The sequence below is a fragment of the Diplotaxodon limnothrissa genome, linkage group LG17, assembly GCF_057381915.1.
Source record: "Diplotaxodon limnothrissa isolate DT_005_m linkage group LG17, D_limnothrissa_male_GT1.1, whole genome shotgun sequence".
Lineage (NCBI taxonomy): Eukaryota > Metazoa > Chordata > Actinopteri > Cichliformes > Cichlidae > Diplotaxodon > Diplotaxodon limnothrissa.
In genome coordinates, this window is record NC_140612.1 from 30,775,533 (window position 1) to 30,789,489 (window position 13,957).

A 13,957-nucleotide genomic window follows, 5' to 3' on the forward strand; every position below is an offset into this window, starting at 1 on the left:
CCTCAGTTGAGCAGGAGCACCGCACTGAGTCACATCTATACACACACGTTCTCTGCACGCACATACACGCACACATACGCGCACACAAGCACAGCCTCCTGCGGTATCCCATACGGCGCAGCGGCTTTTCCAACGGCATACCAAGTGCGTCCTCGCCGGGAGATGGGAGGTGCGGCTCCCGGGTCTCAGAACACTCTGAGAGGCTTAGTAGAGTCCTGCTGATCGGGGATGCTGCTGGAAGTCCGCTGCTGTTTCTTTCTCCCGTGCAGGAATCGCTTCTAACTACACCTTTACCGGGGATTTAAAGTGGACAAGCCGTCTGATCAGGATATAACATTACTCTAAGCATTTCATTTTTTTGTGAGGGGAAGGGGGGAAGAGTAGAAGGAGTTGGGATTGCTCTGGACGTGCCTCTTATCCGCAGTGTCGATGCGGCTGCGGCTGTGAATGATATCTGCATAGATTACAGGTAAGGAACGAGGCTTGTCACTGCGTTAGTTCCCACAACCGGGACTTATATTTGCAGGCTGTGGTGGGCATCATAGCCGGGTTTGAGGTTCCCCACTGCACCAGCCAGGTGACAAGAGGCGTGTTGCACCTGTTCTAGCTGCGCCATGCCCGCTCTGCGCACTCCGATAATCGGTCGGATTTTGTTTTTAAAATCCATTTGGATCGTCTCATTATATCCCCGAGGAAGAATTGTAGGATAAAACCCCCCAACAAATTCTGCAATTTGTTTTAACTTGGGACCTCAAGTTGACCGAGTTTCCTCCGTTTTCATTGGCTATTCGTACCCTTCATCCCATGTGAGCCACGGAGAGGTGCGTACCCAAATTGTGCTCGTTCCTCTTGCAGCGGTAGCTATGACGGTTCAAAACGATATTATTTGTCGGGGATTCCGCGTCGGTTTTACGCAGTGTCTTCGGAGGATGAAGCAATGTGTAGGACTGGTATGTAGTGGCGCTCAGACTCCTGGACCAAAATTAAGATATTGGAGGTGGCTGAGCTTTACGAAATACAAAGATGGAAATGGAAAACTACCCGATGTTTTATTACATATGGTATTTATTCATTTCTGTGGCCTTAACAAAAAGTTAACACCTTTCTCAAAAATTTCTGTCAAAGTTCTTTCAAAAAGTTATTTAAACCGTTCAGTATTGGAATATTTCCTATTATTTTAGGTTTCCACGCAGGGCTGAGTGTATGCAGCCTGACCCTGTTCAGGCACGCTGCTAAAGAACTTTTCTAAACAGTTTCACTGTGGCACAATCCAGCATGTGCATATCACAATGTTTAGTTATTTTGTTCGTTTAATTGCGCTTTCCTGACGTTTTTGTTTTTTTTCTTATCTACGGTTTGTCAGCTATCTCAACCTGCAGGAAAACCCACGTTAATGTGCCTCAAACTGAACACTGGGACATTTCTCCCCGTGCGGACCCACGGTCGTAGGTTCCGTCGTGGAAGCCTGAAGGCTTTTGAACTTGACCGATGTGGATAGAGCACTGCGGGATGTACTTCACGTTAGGTTTAGACGAAAAACCTGACTACATGGCATTTGGTCTCTCGGGTAGCAGGCTACTCAGTTTAATGTAACTTTATCTTAAGGCTTGGATTTTATGTTAGCACTTTCATTTTCATGTCGGAGCACACCACGGGTATGATTTAGGGCTAAACTTAAAAAAGGATTAAGGGATCATTTCAATTGCTTTGATGTCGTAACAAAAGAAGACACTAAAGGCGCATTTATGACATTGTTGTCTTTGCCACAGGCACTTTTATTCGCTTAAATGATATTCAAGCCTTTTTATGTTGAGTAGCTTATAAACCCAGCTGTGGCTGTCTGGAGTGCTGATTGACCTGCCGAGAGAAGATTCCAACAATAATCCACAAGAATAGATTTTTCTCATGCTTTCACTTTTCGTAGATCACATGCAACAAAGTCAGTGATAGAGTGATGAGAAATTTTTCTCTCATCACTTAAAGATATTCAGCGTCTTGAAATAGTGCATGTAGTTCTGATAACAGCAGCTTGTGGCACTTTGCTGTCAGCACATTGGACTTAGTCTAGATTTTGGTTGTACACAAGGTAAATCATCCCCTTTGGCTCAGCCTTGTTGTGGGTCACTTGAAGCGATTTCTAGAGATTTAAGCAAACTGTGCAAGCTCTGCCCCGCGGTATGATGCAGCTCTTCAGTCTCCTCCATCCATCTCCTGCTCCACTGCTTTCTCCTTCCTCCCTTTCCTTCCTCCCACCCTCCATTGCACCTCGTGCACGGAAAGCAGCTTCTGCAGCCAACCAAAAATGCAGATTTGTAGTACAGCATCCACAGTGAGCACTCTGAGCTCCTCTACTGGTTTTCCCCTCCCTCTATCCACCTGCTCTCCACACTCACTGCATCAATTCAGTGTTGCCCTTCAAGTCCCTACTTGATGTTACCCTAATGTAAAGGATTGCGGCAGCATTTTTACACAACTATCTCGCAAAATTGTACTTCTAGTTGTGTTTTTGATGAGCTCACCAAAAGTCTCATGCTTGTTCAGTGCAAGAGGATGGCTGAAGGGACGAGGCTATGTGCTTTACAGTCCATGAGGGGCAGTGTGGCTCATAGGATTAAGTGGATTGATTGAGCCCATGTACATGGCTGACGCTGGCATTAATTTTGATTTTGTCTCAGTTCCTACAGTGAATTATGTGTTATTGCAAGTTGAATAAGTGACTGTGAAATAGTTGTTATACACAATGTTTTATGACATTTGCTTAGCTGTGCTGTGGGTTTGGAAGGTAGTGAAGTGACTGAAATTCATACATTTGGCAAAGAGGGCAACATTGGCATCAGAGTTCACCCGGTTCTTTAACTACTAATTAAAGCAAATGAATACAAAAATATGTCTCTTTACTGATTAGTCGTCCACTAACTGGTGTTTTAACTATCTGTGGTGGTGAGGTGGTGAACAGCAACATGCATACAGGAAAAATGCATTCAGCTTATTCTTCTGCGCTTTGCGATTTAGGCTGGAAGACAGCCTTCTGTGTTTTGTTTCCCCAAAACATGCATTCAGAATATGCACATCTATCTTGTTTCTGAATGTTCCCATTTTTTACTCAAATTGTCTGTGCGCTCAGCTGCTGTCAAGGTCTTAAGGCAAAAAAAAATTTGATCCCTGAGCAATTTGCGAGTCATCTGTGTTCAGCCTCCTTGCCCTTCGGCCAAATTCCAGCTCAGTCCTAAATTCTTAGCTCTCAGAGCACTTGGCAGTACTCATTCTCATTCCTTCCCTTCCCGTCTGTTTCCCTTTCTCTCGACGTGTTGTCCATCAAGGCCTGCCTATAGGAATTGAAGCAGCATCCTTTATCTGCCTGTAAGCGCCTCATATTGACATACAACCCCCTGTCTGTCGGCCAGTGTTACGGCTAGAGGGCTGGGGTTTGGACCCGGAGAGCACAGCCTTGTCAATATTATGGCTTGCTAATGGATAAACTCTCACTCCAACCTTGGCAGTAAAAGATGCTCATAGCAGTTTGGTAGCGGTCCGCTTGCAAGAATAGGCTCCATAGAAAATCTTTGCAATGTGTTCGTGTCAAGGGGGGGGGGAATTATGAATGAATATGAGTGGGAACTCTTAGTAAGATTTGCTGTAGCGATATAAATGCCTGGTAGCAGTGTAGACCCAGCGGAAGTGTGCTTGTGTGTCTCTGTGTGGGTGTGAATGATGCATCTGTGACTGGCTGGCGAGGTCCTATATGAATACTCGGGTCACAGAGACGTATCGTCATGTCAGACTGAATGATGTGTCTGTGGATTGGACCTGAATGGAGCTCTCTGTTTGTTCTTGTTCTTTTTCTGTTGCTCTCTTTCTCACTCCATGTCTCTCTCTCTCTTTCCGTCGCACTCACTCACTCATACACACTTACAACCCTGTGGGCTGCGACAGGACTACCAGACACAGGCTTGTGTCCAATTAGACTCCCTCCTCTCTCATGTCACCAAACACCACCGAGGAGATTGCAAATTGTATTTCCATGTCACCAACTGTTCTCCCCACTATAATCTGTCTCCCATATTTTAGGACAGTCGGAGACATGTTTCTTTAACAAGAGAGGCAGGGATAGTATAAAATTGGAAGAAATATTTTTCGGTGTCTATTAATCCCTTCTTACTTGATCAAAGTTAGATTCTCTTGGCTTACTGGAGCGTGATAACCTTTTTCTTTGTTCAGGGTGAGCGCAATACATGGTGTTACACTTTGAATTATCATTCCATTGATGCATAAAACCCATCTTTGTTATCTTGTCTGTATGGACATGACCTTGGAGTAAGCTTAAAATCTGGTATGCAATGTGTGATTGGGTTTTAGTTGACACTGAAGATGCCATCTCTGACTGACGGCCTGATGGCTTTAATCTAAATTCCAATTTAGAGGGGGTGGGTAGATTCTATGCTACATTAAGGGAATAATTGCTTACAAGTATGTAATTAACCCCTTTTTTTTTTAATACACTGAAGAGGTGCATATTGATGTTTGCACAGCAATAACAGCAGAGATATCAAGTGAGGATCTCCAAACAATAGGCGTCGTGAATTCTGTGGGGAGAAATCAATACATGTCACCGCGTCCAGTTTAATGAGAATCTTTGTTCTCTCTGAATAGTTTAGCCGTTATATGCGGAAGAAGAACATGTGAGTGCATGTGTGTATGTAGACACATACCGTAGTCAGCATCTTGGCCACAGAGTCCTATTAAGCCGTTGCATGCCTTTATAATGGACCCCAATCCATGTACACGCTACTGTATCACAGTCGCACCACTTTTTATTTTCTCCTTCCAGGCTTCTATCATGCTTTCTTTCATCTTATTACTCAATTCTCCTCTCTCTCCTATGGTTTCTGCCTCTAGCACTCTCCTCCCATATCTTTCTGCCACACTCTAAGCTGCCAAGCACATAACTTTATCTTTGTGTATTTGTGTGTGGGGATGGGCAGAAAAAAAATCCAGACTGTTGTGTCATTGGAATGACCTATGAAGAAGGATATAAACCGAGAAGGAGACATGGGATGTTGTTTTAGATGAGAATCGGGGAGATGTGGAAAGTCACCGACGTATCAGTGGGTTTGCCAGACTGCTCCTTTTGATAAGACCATATTAAGCGTTTCTCCCAGGTTTCTATGATTCATATGGAGCCGTGAGTCTGATGTATAAACAGCTCTCTTTGATGCAGCAGCAGATGACACGCTGTGGCATATTGGCTCTTATGCCTGTGTGTGCCAAGCCGAGCATGACAAGCAGTAAATTAGTTTTGTTTCAGATGCATGAAATGATGAGAAAATTGCAGACGGTCTTAGGGCATTTTTTTTTCCCTTAGCTATCTCTCATTTACTCCTTCACCGAGGCCTCAAGTCCACGCAAGGATTAGGCGCCTAATGGTGTTTTAATCATGCCTGTTGGAAGAATGGGCGTGCAAGCATGTACGCATGTTCTATGAATCCATTTTTGACAAAACCTTCTCAATATTTTTCATGCAACCAGTCATCATATGAAAATTTATCTCATTATTCAGTTCTTCGAATAACAAGTTTTGTTTTAAGTGAGCATGCAATAAGAAACTATGCTTTTATAGTATGTTTTTTATAAGCCAAAATACAAGTATGTTGTTTGTGAGTCCATGGATCATCCTCTCGAGCAACAGCAGGGCTGTCAGTTTGTTGTAGCAAAGGTTATTGGTAGCATGTTTGTGCTTGACACTCTCGTCCCTACTCCGCTTTGACTTTATTGCTATCATAGCTCTGGATTGACCTCAATAAGTGCTGTTCTTTAGAAAAGTTAACATTTCAGCTTGAAAAGAGAATCCCTGCTTACAGCGCTAGGTACTAAAAGAGGTCAGCGGTTTCTTTTGGGATGTGAGCAGTTAAAGTGTTAGCTTTTTTTTAGTAAGTAATGAGAAGTAGACAAATATTTCTTCCAGCTTTTTGGTAAATGCATGTCTGGTAAATCTTGGAGTACATAACTTATGGAACAGAATTATGTAAATAAACTAGACAAAACAGGCAATTGTAATCAGCTACATTTCTTAGAATGGAATTTTATAAAAATGGTAGTGATTAGAAATCCACTTTTGAATATGCTCTTTTCCACAAAGGCGTATCTTTTGACTAAATAGTCGCTCTGGTACTTTTTTGCAGTAATGCCTTCCTTTGGAATATTTCTGGACAACATGGGTCAACAAAGCTTTCGAGGAAAATTTAAGTGCAACACAATCCAGGGTACAATTTCATAAAGGCAAATCCACATCTAGACAGGCAGCACTCATTTGCCAGTATGCGATCAAATTTTGAGCATTGTCCTTGATTGGTTCTCTTGTTTGAATTTGCACCGCCTCTTGTGTGCCTGTCAAATCAGTCTGTATTGCTCTAAGCTACTTGAGTCTGCCAAGCCTGCGAGCAGCCTACCGCGCCAAGGCGAGTGGCAATGTCTTTGGACCAGAATGTCTTTCAGTGCTGGAAATTCAGCAATATTTTTCTTTTTGGAATCCAAAAAAGACTCTGCGGCAATGCTGCAGTAAAGTACACAGAAAGCAGTATTACTATATATTTGTTGAGATGACCGGAGTATTTAAAGTTAATATGTCTCTCCATTCTTGTCGCCCCCACACACTCTCTGTTCTGCTCTTTCTTGTACCCTCTCTCTCTCATTTCCTGTCTGCTGTGAGTGTTGGCGGTGTCAGGGGGCATCAGTATTCAGCGTCACCACAGTAATTGTGAAACAGTGGGTTCAGAAAGGACCCCTGCTGTTCTATAGCCAGAAGGCTGAAGGGAGGATCTACTTTACTGTAATACCCTCCCCTACATCACCCACCTTATTCTGTCTCCCCCTCCCCCCCCAGGATATATCATAGTCTAGCAGCATAATGTTGGGGATATTAAGGAGAGACTTAACAAGGCTTACATTGGGTTTTGTGTTATTCTTCTCTCTGTGTGCTACTCCCTTTTGAGTTTGGGATTTTGCCTTCCTTGAGTATATTTTATTTTCTTCTGCTGATGGGATTTGGAATGGCTCGTGTCTGTGCAAATGCAGTGATTGACTCTTAGCCAAGGCCCAATTCTCGCCAACTGCTGTGGTGAACAATTTGTTGCTCTCCTGGAATAAAACCCTTTTTCCTTTGTCATTCTTTTAAGTCTCTGACTTTCGGTGTGATCGTATTGATTGCTTTGATTAAACTTTTCCGAAAAGCGATGATTGCACGAGAATGTTAAACTTAGGACATGCACCTCACCTCAGCTATTTATCTGCTAATTATCTGTTTGGTTTACTTTCCTCGTTGTCACGCTTTCCCTGTGATGTTGGTGGGACTGATGATCATTAACTGATTTAATGAAATCTTTCTGCATGCTGGAGCTCAGTCAAATGAGGTCCTGTTAAATCTTTCCCCTATAGTCACTCACACCGTCCTTACCTGCTACCCACACAACTGTTCCTATGGCAACATGATTTGTCAATTGAGAACCCCTTCACAGCAATTGTAATTACTCATATGCTTACCTTGAAAAATAGTAAGCGGCATTAAGGCAACACGGATTGTTGATTCTCTGAGCTTCTTACCTTTCATATGACACCAAAAGGAGATGGAACATCATCTCTTAATATATTAATCGGAAGATCATTGATGCTTGTTGATATTCTAACCAGTGATGACTGTGTCACTGTAGATATTGATTGGATTGGCTGAGTCTTGTTAGTGGCTGCTGGAGTGTTTGTAGTCTGGCACTTGTCATACCCTTAGGTATTTTTTTCCCATCCTTCCATCTTGAGCAGAATGGACCAAAGGGCCGCAGCTATCTTTTATTGATTAGTTAGAAAAATGATTGACACACTGGAAAGAACTTTTGGTAAGCTTCAAGGTAGTGCTAAGAGAGTAGGGAAACTCAGCTGGAAAAAACCTGCTGACTGAGATGGTGGATATTGCCGGGTATACCTTTGCCATCAGGGAATACCTTTAACAAAAAGCAATGTACATGGTGTGCAACAATGTTTAGGTCAGTGGTACATGTCAAACTCCACATGATGGCCAAGGCCTAAGGTTTCTCAGCTAAACCTTTGCCCAGGGCGTGATACGATCTCTGCTGGCTTTCCTTTCTTTTCATATTGTATCCTGCTGCTATTTTTTTCCAAGGAAATGATACACCCACCTGTGGCTTTCCACATGACATAAAAAATGTGTTTTGATCCATGGTTCAGTTCTTTTGCTGACATGGCCATTTTAGAATTTGTAGGTGGTGAACAGGAGTCAGCATGTGCATGATGACGAGGACAAGCCTCCTATCCATACATGCGTAAATGAGCTATATTTACATTATAACCAGTTGTTTTTGGTTCAGCTATTTTTGCTAGGTACTAACCACTGCAGCAAACGAAACCTGCTGTTTTAGAGATGCTGTGGCTGAGGCAGCAAATCATCATCACTTTGCCCCTCAGAGTTGCTCAGATCCTCATACTTACCTATTTTTCCTCCTTCTAACACATTGACTTCAAGAGTTGACTATTCACTTGCTGCCTAATATATCCCACAGTTTGGTAGGTGCCACTGTAACAAGATAATCAATGTTCTTTACTTCACCTGTCTGGTTTTAATTCTGTGGCTGATTTGGAGCATATAGAGCCTTTCAGTACTGAGCACACATCTCCTTTTTGCCACCTCCCACACAGAGCACTGGGAGTTCCTGTAGACATAATGCTCCAAATCCCCAGTTAACAGACTAGCAGAGGAAAGGTTAGCCACTTTGTTGTATTGCATCAAGCTATTCTCCCTCTCACTTTTTCCCTCTGTTGGCTCAAAAAAAAAAGGCTGTCCCCTCTCTCTGCGAGTCTACAAACGTAACTGGAGAAAGCACAAGGTTTTCATCTCTCCCTCCCCCTTCTTTTTTTGTCCATCCGTTATGCATTGTCATGGCAGTCCTTCCAGCTGAGCTTTGATTGGGTTGTTCTGGGCCCACCGGCAAATCTGGCAACCAGATAGTTATGTGGTGTGTCTCTGTCCATGTGTAAGTCGGCGTGTGTGAGAGGGTTTTCTTCATGTCTCTGGGAAAAAGCAATGAGATGAGGTAAAGCTTTCAGAAAATCAAAGTATAAAAATGGCCATGACAAGCAGGGGAAAGACGAAAGCAAGGGAGGATGAGAGGGAGGAAGAGATAATAATTTGCATCCTCTCACTTGCCACTGTGAACGATGACTGGCTAGAAAGCTTGTCTGATGTGTTTATGCCGTAGGCTTTGAAAGATGGAGTTAAAGGGAGAAGGAAAGTTTAAGGGGAACCATGCAGAGGGAAGGGAGTGGTTGTGGAAAGGCATGTAATGAAGTGTAAACCTGCCTAAACTCAGTTTACCCACATCTTAGTTGTTGTGATGGCGCTCACACATATCTCAGCTGAAGATTTTCTTTTTTAATGTAAATTCATTGCAATGTACACGCCACCCGGCTGAACACCACCGTCTGTCAGTTCTGATGCACACTTTGCACTCTTGTACCAAGAGTAGTTAACCAATGAGCTGGAGCAGCTCCACTGGGCAAACTGTGGCTGCTTTTTCTGCATTTTATCTGTAAAAAGTTTTCATATCACTGAATATTGACAACATATATGCTGAGACTAAAATCAGCAGACAAATTAGTTATACTAGGGTCCAGCAGTTCTGCACAGACATATTTTAATTTATGTCAGCTGGCGGATTTGTAAATAGTCCTGCATCTGTAGGGTAGCTCTGCCTCTGTGCTTAAGAGCTGTGCTTCCTTTGGCGTCTATCTCGGCAGCCAATAAGCCCGGTCCTGGAAAGTGAGTATTCCTGCTTTGTGAAACCTGATCCCAGTGGATGGTTAAAAGTTGACAACACAAGTCCTGTGTAACAAGACTATTGATGTGGGGCCACCTTTTTAAAACTTCTTGGCAGCAATGATTCTCTTTGTGTGTGTGGAGTCCTGGGTCACTACACAATCTAACCCAACAAATAATGACACAAGACGTAGAAGAAAGCTGTTATCTTTCTAAGTTTTGACCATTTTTCGCTAAACAAGTTTTAAGACATGTTAAGTCATGTTACTGTAGTGGGAAGATGATACTGCAAAATGCCCTAGGGATCCTGCAGCAGGAGGGATTTTGTGTATGTTGCACATTCTTCATATTCACACACACCTTTGCACGTTTAACTGTTTATATGCCTCAGTCACGTTGAAACATTAGATTTTGGTTGACATTTTATTTTGTAATGGTGCAAAAACAAATTCGAAATCACCCATAGTTATGTCTGTTTTGCATACTGTATGAAATACTTTGAAATATTACTTTAAAATGTCCAAATTAACCCTTTTAATGAGCATTGCATCTAGTTTTCAGATCATTCTTAGTGTCTAGGGTTTTAGCTCCACCGTCCTTCTAGTTTATACTCTTTGAATTATCCTTATTTGAGCTCTCATAGTTCAACGAGCTACAGCATAGCAGGAGAAATTTATTAGCTAGGTGCTCATATAAGCTGTGTGTTAGTGTTTGCATTACCCTCAACAACAACTGCTTATCTACACAGGGTGCATAAACTCTTTTGCATGAATGACTCCCATGATGCATCATTGGACTCATTAATTGGATATTAACATTGTCAACATGTTAATAACAAGCCCAAAGGAGACCCTGCACTGTCATTATTGACAATTACTTGCAATTACTGGCAATTACTGACAATTACTGGCAATTACTACCAATTAAACCATGCCATTCTCAGTCTTAGTAGTGTAAAAACTGCATGCTTTCTTCATAAAACAGTCAAAGAATGACATGAAATCACAGATGTGCACGTGTGATGCATGCGCCCACAGTAGTTACATGTTTTGAAATAATCTGAATTAAGAGTGAACATGTTTAGTTTGCAGAGCGGCTAAAATATCACGTTATTTAATCACCACAATTCCTTATCATAATGATTTTCTCATTTTCTCTTTGACATTTTAGGGAAGTGACACATCCACTTCTATACTTCTGCTCATTTATCAACCGTTTCTTCTTCTACCTCTCGGTCTGTGGTAGTACTAGTTGTACAGCACCATTGGCTGAATGTGTTTAAAAATGGAATATCTCAGCAGCTAGAAGGGCACTTCTGACACATGCTGTCAAACTGCTAATATTTCAGTTTTCCCAGACCATTACGGTTGGGCTGCAAGTCTCTGCAGATGTAGACATTCTGTCTTCGCTAGCATGCCCAATATTCTCCATCCATTCCACAAGGTCTATACTTAGGTAATTTACAGTGGATAGACATGTGAACAGGCTGACAAAGTATGACGTGTGCTGTTTCTAGAAGAAGAGTGGGGACTGGGCTATATTTTTCTTTCTGACACCCGTGAAGTCAAGAGTGAGACACAATCAGAGATATGTGACAATGACAAGTTCCTTTGTATGACAGTACATCAGTGTCTCTATCAGAATTTAGAGCTGTTAATAGATACATCTATTTGCTGTGATTCACAAAAAAACCCCCAAAACATTAAAATGGAATGTAGTATTTAGTTTTCCACTGAGGCAGTCAAAGTGTCTTCCCGACATGCACCGTTTTCCACTAATCTGATGGGATCTAAATCAAGTCGCAGCAGCAGTCTTAGTAGGATATGCAAGCACAGGATTAAAGTCCTCCTGAAGAAGCCCAGGCATCAGCAGACATTCAAGGACCAACGCAGGCTTTTGGCTGGCATGGGGAGAGACTTTGATGAAAGTGAGGCTGTCCTCGTCCAGCAGCAGAGGGAATACGAGGACAGGGTTCACAGAGAGGAAAGGGAGCTTGTGAGGCAGAAAAGGTGACGCCGACTCAGCTGCAGGAGACTCAACAAGACAATCTCTTCACAGAAGTTTTGAGCCAAATGTCTTTGTTTGTTTACCGCAGCAATTCCACACACTGCTTTGACTCCACCTTGACTCTTCTCTAACATAAAAGTAACCGTATTCTGAATAACAGACTGTTGCCACATTAGTTGAAGCTAGCAATAATGCATAGCTTGTGATTCTAGTGCTTTAATACGCTGATTCAACTCGGTGATCATTTGTAAGGCGGTAGCTTGTGCCGCTCTCATATTGTGGGTGTTCGAATTATTTATTAAAGACCACAAAGTATAAATTAAAAATAATGTTTATTGGTTAACTTGAGCATAATTTCAGAATGATACTTTATGTAATCGTTTAATCATAATAACAGTGATTTTTCTCTTGGCTTAGTAGATCAGCAGGGCCTGGATACATTTTTTGGGAGATAAATCAAGAGAAACAAAGAGAATAACAAGTTCAATACAGGCCAGTCAGCTGACCTTGTTCCAGCTGTGCGTAGTAAACCAGAAGCTGAGATCTTTAAGACTTTTCTTCCATGGATTACGAGGGAGAGCCGTAATCCATGAGCTTTAAGCAAACCAAATCATCCACGGAAGTGATGAGGCTCACAGACGTGCATGGTGCTACAGCGATGTGTATATGTGTGTGAGGCAGAGAGACAGCGAGATGGAGTGGGTTACAATAGGATGGATTAATAATTTTGTTTTGTCCAATAGTTCATTCCTTGTCCTTTATACCAAGCTTAACAGAGCACACATGCACCTTATACACATGCACACCTGAAAGATCAGTTTTTGAAGAAATAGTGCAGAAACAGATGGAGAGATCAGAGAAGAAAAAGAAATCTGGATTTTTTTTTTCCCATTTTAGTGTAATCACCACAAAGCCTTCTAAATTATCAAGCTTTCATGTCTAAGAAGTTAATCTCAGAGGTCAAGTCTGTTTTAGCTCCGGAACAGAGAGACAGGAAGAAAAGGAAAGAAGAGGCTGCATGCGGGTCACACAGGATTTAGACGGAGAACGAGACAGAGGTATGAATGTAAAGAATGAAAGAAACTGTCATGAGTAAACATCTGAACTGGGCCAGGTCTGATCCTGCACGGAGACTCAGCTAGGAAACCCGATTTAGTCAACAGGCGACTTAAGAAGTTATTTTGTCATGGCGTAATAGTCTCTTCATTTTTTTTCTTCTTTGGTGCCACAAGAGCTGTAAGCACCTGAAAATAAACACCGTCCTGATGGATGCCAGCAGTGTCTCGGTGTCTGAGTGCATGATAAAGCATATGGGATGTCAGTGATAGCGGCCCCTATTTGATGTGAATTACAGAACTTGACTTACATATGAGCAGATACTTTCATTTTAAGTCTGACTGACTCTACTGTCCTTAAAGTACTATAGGGTAGTATCTGGTGTGTAGCTGTGTGCACTGGTGCTGTTGTGACTATTTGACACTTCTGTGATTGGCTTTGTTCTACCAGCAGTGTTAGATTTCTATCCTTGTTAATGTATTTAAATATTATGGTGACAATTTACATGTGCTTTCCCTCAAGGCATCAGTAGTCTCTCTATAGATCAGTCTCTTCTTAAGGTCTGATCTATTGTGAGTGAGTACTCAAAGTGTGCCTGCATGTTGCATGATCAGGCTTTTTCACAGCAAGCATTTTGGCATGTAATAACAGGAAAGTAAAGGTATAATTAATTATTTAATTGGTGTGTCCTATTTTCATGACCCTGGTACTGTTCAGACTCTTGTGGTCTTTGTTACTGGAACATCTTGCCAGGAAGAAACAGTGTTTGAAACCAGACTGAAGCTGTGCTGCTTTCATATGCATTTGACTACTACCAAAGTGTCAGATTGATGTGCTTTGCTTACTACATGTAACATGCATGTTTTGTGTATATGCATTCTGTAAATGAACATTTTTTCTTTCTTTCTTTCTTTTTTTTTTTTACATAAACCTCATAAATTCCTGTAAATTTGATGCAAGTATAACCCTAAACATCATCGTCTGTAGCTAGAGTATACTGTTTATAATGACTGGAGGTCTATAGTCTGCCATCTGCAAAATGAAGTGTTATAATTCCTGATTTATTACCTGCGTAAG

At 42.0% G+C, this 13,957-nt stretch overlaps 1 protein-coding gene across 1 annotated transcript in view; it reads left to right on the forward strand.

Annotated features, from left to right (window-relative positions):
• Positions 1–379: 379 nt before the first annotated feature.
• Positions 380–13,957, forward strand: part of plxna4 (plexin A4) — a 265,266-nt gene continuing 251,688 nt past the window's right edge. The window contains exon 1 of the mRNA XM_085375902.1: positions 380–469. The gene's annotated coding sequence lies outside the window, so the exon portion shown is untranslated. The remainder of the gene's footprint in view (positions 470–13,957) is intronic.